General features: G+C 42.9%; 1 long non-coding RNA gene across 1 annotated transcript in view; it reads left to right on the top strand.

Moving 5' to 3' along the window:
• The window catches only part of LOC115093799, a 44,135-nt gene extending 32,264 nt beyond the window's left edge, over positions 1 to 11,871 (top strand). The window contains exon 3 of the long non-coding RNA XR_003857412.1: positions 10,850 to 11,871. This is a non-coding gene — a long non-coding RNA (uncharacterized LOC115093799). The remainder of the gene's footprint in view (positions 1 to 10,849) is intronic.
• Positions 11,872 to 13,050: the final 1,179 nt, after the last annotated feature.

The raw sequence follows: 13,050 nt of genomic DNA, 5'->3' as shown, positions 1-13,050 counted from the left end.
ATGCTCGGGTGCCAAAATAGGTGCTCAGCCAGGAGCAAATCTGAACGCTCTGGCACCCAGAAAGGCGCCTAGCTTATCTTGTCGCTTGGGCGCTGAGCTAGGTGCTTTACTGGCCATGTATTTGGCCGCTAGGGTGCTGACATAGCCGCTCAGCTGGTCACTAATCTGTACGATTTGGCGCCCAGAAAAGTGCCTAGCTTATCTTGCCGCTTGGGTGCTGAGCTAGGCACTTTTCTGGATATGTATTTGGCCGCTCAGATGCTGACATAGGCGCTCAGCTGGTCGGTCAAAAATTAATTACCAATATGTACACTAGGGTGCTCAGAAAAGTGCCTAGCTCATCACAGATCTAGCCGTGAATACATCTCCCTGTTCAGTAAAAGTATGTCCCTGGAATTTATTTTTATTGACATGAATTTTTTTAGAAGACGCTGGCTGTACATTGCTCCTACCATGTGACAGACGCTGGCCAATGGCACCGATAGCCCCTGTCACACAGTAAGGGCAAAGGGCCATTGGCGCCATTTTGATTAGTGGCCGTGCCATTGGCCGGTCCCGTCACATGGTAGGAGCAATGGACGGCCGGCGCCATCTTTAAAAATGGCTCGGGCCATCCAGTGCACCTACCATGTGACAGGGGCCGACCAATGGCACTGATAGCCCCTGTCACATGGTAAGAGCAAAGGGCCATTTTTAGCAGTGGGCCAATGTGTGAATTCCACTGGAAACAGGATATACACAGACAAATTATGCCCTAATGGCTAGAGATAAAACTTACCACCAGTCCGCCCACATCCGCTCCAACCACCTCTTTTTTTAAAAAACAAAGCCATCTGGCCTTCTTCTTTAGGTCCTCAGTCTATAAAATGAAAATGCACAAACCTAAATGTAACACCGCTTTACGATTTATGCATGAATAATTTAATAGAAATAAAACTGTGGCTTTTTGCATAAAGTTCATAACTGATACTAATGGCCCACCCCATGTACAATATTCCAACTCACACCCCATGTAGTATAATACAAATACCAGCCCCTAGAGCCTTACTCAAGGCAATAAATACCCACCCCATGCATAGCATTCAAACTCCCAACCCCTAGACATCACACATCCCAGACATTAAATACTCAGTCCAAGCCCCTGTAAATCCTAACCTAGACACTACTTACTCCACATGGGTGAGAGGCTCCTCTGTTAAACTCAGTCTTGGAGGTCCCTCCCAGGCTCTGGACATCCTCCTCAGGATGCGCCTCTCACCAGCGCGTCTATATAAATTGGATTCATTAGGCACCACCAGGGACGTCAAAAAGGTGACATCCCTGGTGGTAAAGTTTGGCTGGTGTGCTGGTGGAAGCATTGTGGCAACACACCCAAAAAAAACCCAGGAAGTTCTGCCCTCACAGAAGTTAGTATTAGCATGCTCGTGCACATTTGCCATGAAAATCGCGTAGCTGAGCACCTATCTTGGCGTCTGAGCAGCCAGCTTAGCTAGGTACTATTCTGAGTGCACGAGCACCCTGCAAGCCACCTAGCTTAGTGCATATTTCGGTTCTCGACCAGACAGCTTAGCTAGGTGCTGGATTGACCTGAAAGACAACTAGCTAAGCGCTTATCTAGGCGCAGAACTAAGCATGAATCTGGCACCTTACCTCCATCCAAACACATCCTCCTACTTCTTCCCACATGCACACTCTCCATTTACACCACTTACCCTAAAATACATACACTACCCCCCTACTGTTGGATTAGAAAGACATGCCCAAGGTAAGTGTGCCATTGTGTCATAGTTTAAATGTTTTGGGTTTTTTTTTAACCTTTATTAAAGTCTGTTCAACATACAATAAATATTAAACATGCCAAAGGCACAACATGAAAGTGCAAGAAATCATAGGTAAAATGCAATCATTTAACGTGGCTCCTACAAAAACTTACAAATTTCTCCTCATTTATTGTTGCTCTTCCACAAGAAACTGGTAATACAAAAAAAAAAAAATCATTGTTCAGACTCATAAGAAGAACTGTACTAGGAAATCTCTCCCACCTACTACCCCACCCCTGCAATCTCTAGCCACAGCAAACAACTCTGTTATTACCAGCATAAGGAAATTCCACTATTATAGGAAGTGAAGGATTTACACATAAACTCATTATTAGAATAATCCCATATTCTTACAGATTCAGGCTGTGCTCCTTAGCTTTTTTACCCTAAATACTGTAAATTTGCTTCTTTCTGCCTCCCACTAAATAAAAACATCTAATCTAATCTTGAATTTGTGTGCCACCCCTCTAGTCCCAAAGGACCACCTGGTGTGGCTTACAACATACAAAAATACAATTTCATATTTACAAATTAAACATATAAATACAATTCACAAATACATCTGCAGTTCAAAAATCATTTCAAATCATTCAGAATCAAAACAATAAATAAAAAGAATAAAAGCCCTAGCTTTCCCTTATCTCTTAATTTTTCCAAATTGTACGTTTCCCAAATTATCAAATTACTGTAAACTGATCCAGTCCTGCAGGGGAGACTTTGTATCATTATTCCAAGTTTGAGCCACCATTCTTTTTGCCATTACCAAAAAGTGAATAAGTGAAATTGTGCAGCACAAACTCCACGGCACCCAAAAGAATGAGTGGATCAAGCAGAAATGGTGTTCCTGCCATCTTGTGAATCCAGAAGATGACCACTGACTAAAAGATCTTTATCACCGACAAAGCCACCAAATGTGATAAAAGGTCGTATTAATTCCCCAAATTCACCATCAAGTCTCAGTTGCTCAAATGCCCATGAGTTTCCATTTTACTGAGGTTTAGCGCTATTTGTTTGTCAGTTTACAGTCATTCTTCTGAGCATTTGCACTAATAGAATTCCCCTTTTTTAATGTGTCAAAAATACCTTTCCAATCTCAATCTGTTATTGTATCCCCAAATCATTTTCCCAAGTTATACTAAAGTTTTTCTCATCTTTACACTACTCATTCAGTAGTATAGTATAAATCTTTGAAATTAAGCCTAAGTATCTAAAAAAAAATTATTCAAATTCTGTAGATTGTCTACAACAAAGAATGTTATGGAGTATTTGATAATTAGCCCCTTTAGTTAAAAGTACTTAAAAATGGTAATATGTATGGCTAGCTTCTGCTGAAATTCATGCAAGCTGATATGTTTACCATAATAGAACAGCTGGCCCATTTTAACTACCCCCACCATGGCTCAAATTCCCATCACAGAAAACCTTTGGCAGTTCTAGGTTTTTTCAAAGACGTGAGAGCGAAGAAGGGAACATTGTTAAGTGTGACTTGAGAGCAAACAAGCTCCATAAATGTAAAATTGGTCTAACAAAAGGATGTTATGATATATTGCACTGGAGAAAGTACAGAGAAGGGTGACCAAAATGATAAAGAGTATGGAACGGCTTCCCTATGAGAAAAGGCTAAAAAGGTTAGGGCTGTTCAGTTTGAAGAACAGATGGTATATAATAGAGGTCTACAAAATCATGAAAGGATTTGAACAGGTAAATGTGAAATGGTTATTTATTCGTTTGGATAATACAAGGACTAGAGGGCACTTCATGAAATTAGCAAGTAGCACATTTAAAACAAATCTGAGAACATTTTTTTTTTTTACTCAACGTACTATTAAGTTCTGGAATTCATTGCCTGGGGATGCAGTTAAAGCAGTTAGTGTAGCTGGGCTTAAAAAAGGTATGGATAAGTTCCTGGAGGTGAAGTCTATTAACTGCAATTAATCAATAGGGAATAGCCACTGCTTGTTACCAGCTTTAGTATAATGGGATCTATTTAATGTTTGGGTACTTGCCAGGTACTTTTGACTTGGATTGGAAAAAGGATACTGTGCTTGCAACTTATCCAGCTAATTGGTGGCTGCTGAATATCCAGCTATGTTCAGCAGTTGCCATTTAGCTGGTTAAGTAAATAACTGGATAAGTTGGGGTGGGCAATGGGCATAACAAGGCGGCACTACTTATCAGGCTAATTCATAGGGTCATTTTCCAACTTCTCATATGGCATTTTCGTAAAGAGTCCATCAAGCTAGGTTGAGAGAACATTGTACAAATCTCATCGTTGTGTGTTTCCACACTCTGAAACACATCAAATCTTGACAAGAGTGCACTGTTCTGTTCATACATCTCACTCTGCATGTCAAAGGTGCCCCTAACCCCTACACTACTACTTAAACTCACCTCAAGTTACTAGGTGGGCCTCCTATAGTAGTATAAATAGCTAACTACTACAAGAACCTTATAGATAGTCAGTCTCTCTCTCTTTCTCTCATTGCAGATAGAAAATGCAACAATTATGGTATTACCGCAAAGTGCAAAAAGTTAACAACTTTGTGGTAATACCTATGCAAAGCGCTAAGATAACACACATTGCGATAAATAGGCTATTACCATAAACCACACCCCTCTTCCTATCACATGTGATATTTTGATGAATCTAGCCCTTAGCTGAATAAGTAGCCATATTTGTTTTCTCCATTTAAGTTAATCAGATAATTTAAACCTACCATGTAACTTATCCATGTAAGTAACGCCAAATACAGCGATATTCAGCAGCATAGCCATGCCGCTGAATATCCCATGTAAGTTTGCTGGATAAAACTTATTTGGCTAAATTATGTGTGCTTTTAGATATCTACCTCAAAAATAATAGAACAAATAGCAATACATCATAAAATAATATGATTAGGAGTCATTCAAGATGTTATATTCTAGCGCAGCCAGATCATGTGTGTGCAAGCTCCAGTCATGACAGCTGTACATTACATTTTTACCCAGTGTCCTTCCTCCCCCCCCCCCCCAAAAAAAAATTATTCTTCTCAGTGTAGAAGCTGAAGAATATGATCAATATTGAGAGACTGATAGCCCTCCATCCCTTCTATTTTATACTAGAATATATTTGCCTACCTCTCCAGATAAATGCAAAAATACTCCCACAAAGGTATCTGAAGAACTTTTCTGGGAGGTCTAATGGTAACAGACAGAAAAGAGAATTAACTGGAGCTAGGATTTGCATTTTAATAATGATTTGTCTACCTATCCAGGAAATATGAAAAGGGAGCCATATCTGAAAATCACTTTCTCTCTTCCTAGAGATTCATAGGTCACAGCATATCTCCATATCCACTGAGAAGAGCACCACTAGATACCTCCTTGGTTCTTTACTCCATTTATAAGGGAAGCTTTGCAGGCCCTAAATTTAGCACTAATGTTTACAGACAACATCACAGATTTGGTGCAGTTAACTTTATAGACAGACACTTTACTAAAATCCTTCGTCACCTCTCCCAAAGCTTTTAGAGAAGTAATAGCATTTGGCACAATAAGAGTATATCATTGCTTATGTTCCTTCACCCTAAAATTTCAGGGTGATTTCTAATTGCAGTTGCAAGCATTTCCATTAGGGATGTGAATCGGGCTTCGGACGATTGAAAATATCAGATGATATTTTCAAAATAGTCAGAAATTGAGGGCTCCCGATAAGAGAACCCCACGATTTTGTTCCTGGGGTTCTCTTATCGTTTTGGGGGAGGGCGGGAAAAACGGCACACCAAAACAATCCCTAAACCCACCCCGACCCTTTAAAACTGTTCCCTTAGCTTCCCCCACCCTCCCGAACCCCCCCAAAATATTTTACAAGTATCTGGTGGTCCAGTGGGGGTCCCAGGAGCCATCTACTGCTTTCAGGCCGTCAGCTGCCACTAATCAAAATGGCGTCAATGGCCCTTTGCCCTTACCATGTGACATGGTATCCATGCCATTGGCCGGCCCCTGTCACATGGTAGGAGCACTTGATGGCCCACGCCATTTTTAAAGATGGCGCCAGTCGTCCATTACTCCTACCATGTGACAGGGCCTGGCCAATGGCACGGATACCCTGTCACATGGTAAGGGCAAAGAGCCATCGGCGCCATTTTTATTAGTGGCAGCCGATGGCCCCGAGAGCGGGAGATCACTCCCGGGACTTCCACTGGACCACCAGGTACTTGTAAAAAGTTTTGAGGGAGTTCGGGAGAGTGGTGAAAGCTAAGGGAACAGTTTTAAAGGGTCGGGTGGGTTTTATGTTTATCGGCTCGGGCACAGCCGATAAACAAAACCGCGATCGGGCCGCACAAAAAGAAATTAACGATGTGAATCGGAACCGGAATCGGAACAGATTCCGATTCACATCTCTAATTTCCATCAGTAGAATAAACAGATACAGAGACAAGGGGAAGGCTTGTCTGGTCCTGATGTTTAATAAGACTTCCTTGGAAAAAGTCACATTAACTTTGACCATGAAGTTATGCTTTAATACACCGATTTAAACTATTTTCATCGCTACATATTGGAAATAGTTGACAGAAACTGCCAAATTAATAAGGAATTTAATTGAGGTACGTAGAGTAGCTGCAAGCAGAATTGATCCCTATTGCTTTAATTTGTAATTCAAAGATACAAAGCGAGAATTATTGTGTCTTCAACAAAACAATTTTGTAGTCAGTTCACTCATTTTGCGGCTGGAGTTCAGGGAAAGATGAATATATATTTGGGTTGGCCCGCAAGAGGGCCATTCAGGTACCCAAATAGAGGAAAATTGTACACAAATAAACATTTGGGGCTTACACAAGAAACTTTAAATGCACATTAAGCCCTCGTGTGCATGCTAGAAAATAGTGAGCTATGCAGGAAGACCTGAATTAGGAAAGCCATGGACAGAAGCTGACACTGCACAATTTTACTAATAGGTCCTTGGAATGAATAAATTTGACAAAACTTCTCTTTGACAAAACAAAACACAGCTAACACGGTTTTGAGGGAATTCTTACACACATACACATATTTATATCATTAATAGTTCTTCTCAAACAAAAAAGTGACACTTCAAAGATTCTTCAAGCATTGCTCCCCACCTCACAACATACAAGATGCAGAAGTTTCATACTAGTGTAGAAATGGACAGGCTCCAGGGTATTGGCATGTTTCTCAAGATCACTTCTATCATTGCTGAGGTAGGTCTGATCACTGAGCGATACAGGCAATCAGATACTTCATCCTGAATAGCAGTGTTCTTGGGAGAGGGGCCCAGCCCCAACCCCAGGCTATTCTCAAATGCAAAGAGGAGCCTCCCATGAAGGGGGTCTCTCCCCCCCCCCCTCACCCCACCCCCACCCGGGACAAGTGACTAAATAGTTGGTCTCTCCCTGGAGGGAGATATCTCATGTTTACTAATGAACACCAAATATGAATTATAATAGCCATGTATAGGCCAAATTCTGACAGGCCCCAAAAGACACTGTCACAGCAAGAAAGAAGAAGGAACTTTTCCCAGGTGAACTTTAAAACCTGGTCTCTTTGGAAAATGAAGAGGCCTTGTCCTGATACACTGAAGGATACCTTATCAGATGTGCCTGTTTGTAGTGGCCTGTTTAAATAAAGAAACCAGACAGAAGGACAATATAACTGAAGCATAAGCAGGAGTCATGGTTCAGCGAAAGCAGAGTGCAGAGGTCATAAAGACCCCCACCCTTGGAAGAAAGGGGGGGGCAACCTGAGATGGAGGAAAACACTCTGACACACAGCTTGGCATCCAAACGTGGCAGTTCTCCCCCAAAAGGAATGGGAGTGGGAAGAAGATCTGCAATGCAGCAAAAGACCCTCCACATACCACATGGTTATGCATGAGCTTATGCATAATTATCAGCTAGAAAGTATAAGACAAGGGGGCAAGGAAGAGAAAAGGAGGCACAAACCCTGGGAGAAAACCCGGAGAGTGGATCCAGAGAGTGATCCTGAAACCTGTGCCGAAGCATTCCTGAAAGCAAAAGGGGGGCCAGAGGCAGACCAGCACTCCCTGCTGTCGAGAAGGGAGAAGACTAGGTGTGGCCAGGTGATCGGAGAGAGGAGACCCTGGCTCAGGTGCAGAGAGTGACAGGGAGTCAGACGGTGAAGGGAGAGAACAAGTTCAGACAGCCGGCAAGCACCAGAGCCAGAAGCTAGCCTCCTTCCTGGACAGCCTGCCTGCTCTCCTAGCACCAAGCCCAGGAAGCAGGCCTCTCCCCTGCCATCATTCTCCAGCTCTCCAGACAGAGCCTGCTTCAGAGGTGAACAGAGATATCCCCAGGGTGAGTAATTTAGCCCTAAGGCTAAGATTTATAGCATGTTTTGTTACCAATGAAGAATCCAACAAGGAAGGGCAACAAAAGCTTCTATTAACTACGTTGGTACGCTGACACATTTGCCTGACATACAATAAAAATGTTTTAAGTTATAAAGGACATTAATAATGTTGTTTTCCTTCCTTGTTGGTTCTTCATTGATTATTTTTGGTTGGACTGCTCACCCTTGTTGTTTACTTGGCGTATGTTTTGTTACCACCCATGATTCAGAACTTTCTTTAGAGAAAACTGGTGCTCAGGGGCCAAGATGTTAGAGATAGGAATTGTTGTTATTTTCTAAATGCTATGTCCTGTCAAATCTGATAAATAAAAGTCTATTTCTGAGGAGAATAAACCTTGCCTTTTCCCTGCCTTAGAATTAGGGATGTGAATCGTTTTTCGACGATTAAAATTATCGTCCGATAATTTTAATATCGTCTTAAACCATTATGGAACACAATACAATAGAGATTCTAACGATTTATCGTTATAAATCGTTAGAATCGTGAGCTGGCACACTAAAACCCCCTAAAACCCACCCCCGACCCTTTAAATTAAATCTCCCACCCTCCCGAACCCCCCCCAAATGACTTAAATAACCTGGGTGTCCAGCGGCGGTCCGGAACGGCAGCGGTCCGGAACGGGCTCCTGCTATTGAATCTTGTTGTCTTCAGCCGGCGCCATTTTCCAAAATGGCGCCGAAAAATGGCGGCGGCCATAGAACAACACGATTCCACGGCAGGAGGTCCTTCCGGACCCCCGCTGGACTTTTGGCAAGTCTTGTGGGGGTCAGGAGGCCCCCCCCCAAGCTGGCCAAAAGTTCCTGGAGTTCCAGCGGGGGTCAGGGAGCGATTTCCCGCCGCGAATCGTTTTCCGTACGGAAAATGGCGCCGGCAGGAGATCGACTGCAGGAGGTCGTTCAGCGAGGGTTCCGGCGCCTCGCTGAACGACCTCCTGCAGTCTATCTCCTGCCGGCGCCATTTTCCGTACGGAAAACGATTCGCGGCGGGAAATCGCTCCCTGACCCCCGCTGGACCTCCAGGAACTTTTGGCCAGCTTGGGGGGGGGGCCTCCTGACCCCCACAAGACTTGCCAAAAGTCCAGCGGGGGTCCGGAAGGACCTCCTGCCGTGGAATCGTGTTGTTCTATGGCCGCCGCCATTTTTCGGCGCCATTTTGGAAAATGGCGCCGGCTGAAGACAACAAGATTCAATAGCAGGAGCCCGTTCCGGACCGCTGCCGTTCCGGACCGCCGCTGGACACCCAGGTTATTTAAGTCATTTGGGGGGGGGTTCGGGAGGGTGGGAGATTTAATTTAAAGGGTCGGGGGTGGGTTTTAGGAGGTTTTAATGTGCCGGCTCACGATTTAACGATTTTTCACGATATTTTACCCCCCCAAACGGCAACAATACGATTCCCTCCCCCTCCCAGCCGAAATCGATCGTTAAGACGATCGAGGACACGATTCACATCTCTACTTAGAATCGCAAGTAAGGTAGGAGGGCAGCTGGCAGTGTCTTGTAGCAGACAGATTCCTGAGCCCCTAAACCTGCTTCCACCCCTCCCTTTAGTCCTTCCGACATCCCCATTTTCATAGGGTACCAGGAAGAGAAAGGAGACATGAAAGACAAGAAACTGAAAACACCTGATCAAACTTTATCCTCACATTGCCTCAATTGCATACACTTTGAAACACTTATCTACCATATTCCCATAGGATTCAATGCAAAAAATAACAGCACTTCATCACTTCTAAAAATTGATCATTGAAAGGAAATTCCAAAATACAATTAAATCTAAATGTGTCCAGGCAGCTTGAGGAGATAAAACTCTCCTCATCCCTCCTCATCCATATAACAAAAACCAATCACCTTTGGATTTGCCCGGGCACATCTAAATTTGACTAGTATTCAGATATGATATCAGAAAGCTTGAGGTGTTGTCGAAGGCTTGGTAGTTAAGATGCCATGCAAAAATAGTAAAGAATCATGCATTTTGGGTGCAGAAGAGTAAGATATGAATGTGCCCTAATCAGGAGAGAGACATCAAGGTAGTGAAACAATCTAATAAAGCAATGGCCAAAGTAAGAAGGAGCATAAGGCGAGGCATAAGCAGTTGAAAAAGGGAGGTGCTAATGTCTCTGTATGGGTCAATGAGATCTCCCAAAGATTGTCTCCAATTCTGAAGGCTGTACCCTGAAAGGATATAGATAGAGCGGTGGTGATCCAGAAAAAGGATATCAAAATGTGGCAGGGTCTATGCGAAAAGCCATTTGAGACAATATTTAAGGGCCTAAATAAGTACTGTATATCTTAGAAGAGAGGAGAGCGAGAAAGACATGTGCAGATATGAGAAAGACAAGTGAAGGTGTAGCCAGGGAAGCCAGGGTTCAAATCCTTGTGACCTTGGGCAAGTCACGTCAACTTCCATTGTCTCAGATACAAACCTAGGGCCCCATATTCTAAGCATTTTCCCATAGACATAGAATGGGAGAAAACCTATAGTAAATAAGCATCTTATAGTGTAAGCCCTCTAGAGACAGGGAAATAAATATCTACAGTACCTGAATGTAATACACTTTGAAGTGGCTGACCAGTCACGTAAGATGGAAAATGAATTACATTTAAAAATGAATACCTTTATATCAAGGTGTAAATAATCACAAGAAGCAACTTTTTTTCAGAGGAAAGAATGCTCTAGAAGAAAAGGTCACAGTGTGAGGCTGCAAAGGAGAAACCAATGCAACATCAGAAAATATTTCTTCACAGAACAGATAGTGGATACATGAAATAGCCTCCCAGTAGAGGTGATGGAAATAAAATAGTAATGGAAGTGAAGAAAGTATGGGATAAGAAGAGCTAGCTGCAAAGAAGTGAAGGAGAAAGCCAGAGAACAACTGGGATTCTGGGACATTATACCAGGAAAATCATTGGGGACACTAGATGGACCTTACTGCTATCATATTCTCTGTTTCTATGAAAAAAAAGCAATAGTGAAGGGGTGCAGCCACAAGGGGGTTTGGTTTTCAGGATATCCACACTATGAATATGCATGATAGATTTACATACAGTGGAGGCAGGACATGTAAATCTGTCTCATACATATTTGAGGTTATCCTGAAAACCAGACCTAAGAATTGGAGTTGGCCACCCCTGCAAAAGTGCATATTAAAAATCTCAGTTTTATTAAGAAAAACAAATATTGTAAGCATTTTCCAGTTCCATATTCAAGGTGACGTGATCAGACCTTGCTGAACACAAGGTCCATACTTGTTATCTGTGCAAATTCTGCTATGTAAGAGCAATGCTTAAGGATTTACTTCCTGAATAGCCTTGTTATTCTAATCTCGTGGCCAGATGCAGAACAAGATTGTCATATGCAATTGTGATAAGTCTGCATTAGAAAATTAAGTTGAAAGAAAAATCTTTTTGATGGGTTTGTTTTTTTTTAAGTTAAAAAGATCCTCTGATGACAAGTCACTTTGTAAAAACTCTCACATTACCTATAAGTCTGGCTATATTTTGAATTATTGGTCTACCTGCAATTTGTTTAAATGCATTTTTATAGCACTCAGTTACTGCCCAGTGAAAACAGAATACACATCTGTGAGTGTGTTATTTCTTGAAGAGGCTGCATCAGAAAGTTATATAACCTGAACTTTGTATTCATTTCTGTTCTGCAGTGACTGCATATGTAAATAAAATGATTTATGTTAAGCAAACTAGCAGGTATGACTGGAGGTGATAGAGGAGTCACGTACAAGAACAATACCATGGTTTAATTTTTCAAAAGTGACTATTAGTATAGATATGAAAAACCCATGGAAACAAAGCCTTTTCTTTTTCACAAAGCAGAAGAATCCTTCCAGTGTGCCTCTCTATATCTATATATATATATATATATATATATATATATATATATATACACACACACAAACACATTTTTGTAAATATATTATTGGTTTCAAGCATTAACCTACCTGATCAAAGTTAACTGGATTTCAATTTGAACCTAGGCTAATATGCCACATTTTGTGTACTCCCTCAGGAATGTCCACACTATAGCAGATTTTAGTGTTATGTGCAAAAACACAAATCTCTGAGCTAAATCATTTACAGAGAAATTGAACAGAACCAGCAACAGGCCAGATCTGTTGGGCTGGAGGTGGACCCTTGGCCTGGTGCAGGATTGGTACAGCCCTCTGGTCGGACCCAGAGAGCGCCTGCCACCAGGAGGCGGAGCACAGGAGGAGACAGAGGCTAGCTGGAGCTTCGCCAATAGCAACCCGGGGTTCCCTCAGGTTGAGCCCTTGGTTATCTGGGCTGCCTGGTCTTAGGTGGGCCTCGCAGGGTCTCCTAGAGAGGAAGCACAGGGGAGTGCCCACCACGAACAAGGGAGGGCGGTCGTTGTCCAAGCAAGAATGTCCAGAGGTCACAGCAGACCAGAATAGAGTGTCCGAGTGGATAGCGAGGATCAAGGCCAGAATATCAGTCCAGAATGGTCAGCTGAAGCAGGGGTCAGTACCTGTAGTCAGTCCAGGAGTAGTCAGGGCAGGCAGAGGTCAAGTTCCAGGCAGCGGTCAGACATGGTCAGTGAACAGGCAGAGGTTGGATCCAGGCAGCAGTCAGATGAGGTCAGGAGCAAGCAAAAGTCAGTACCGTGAGATCAGTCAGAAGGATACTACCAGGAATGGAGAGACGAAGGAACAGGAGTTGCTGGAACAGGAGAAGCTGGAATAGGAGACACTGGAATGTACGATCCGATTGCCAAGGCAATTTGCTAGTGGCTGAGCCCTGCTATAGTATATATACAGGGCTCAAGTGACGTCAGAATCGGGCGCTGCCTGTGAGTTTCCCGCGCTTGGCCCTTTAAAGACGGGAGAGC

Source organism: Rhinatrema bivittatum, chromosome 6 (assembly GCF_901001135.1).
Source record: "Rhinatrema bivittatum chromosome 6, aRhiBiv1.1, whole genome shotgun sequence".
Lineage (NCBI taxonomy): Eukaryota > Metazoa > Chordata > Amphibia > Gymnophiona > Rhinatrematidae > Rhinatrema > Rhinatrema bivittatum.
This window is presented reverse-complemented; position numbering and strand designations above follow the sequence as displayed.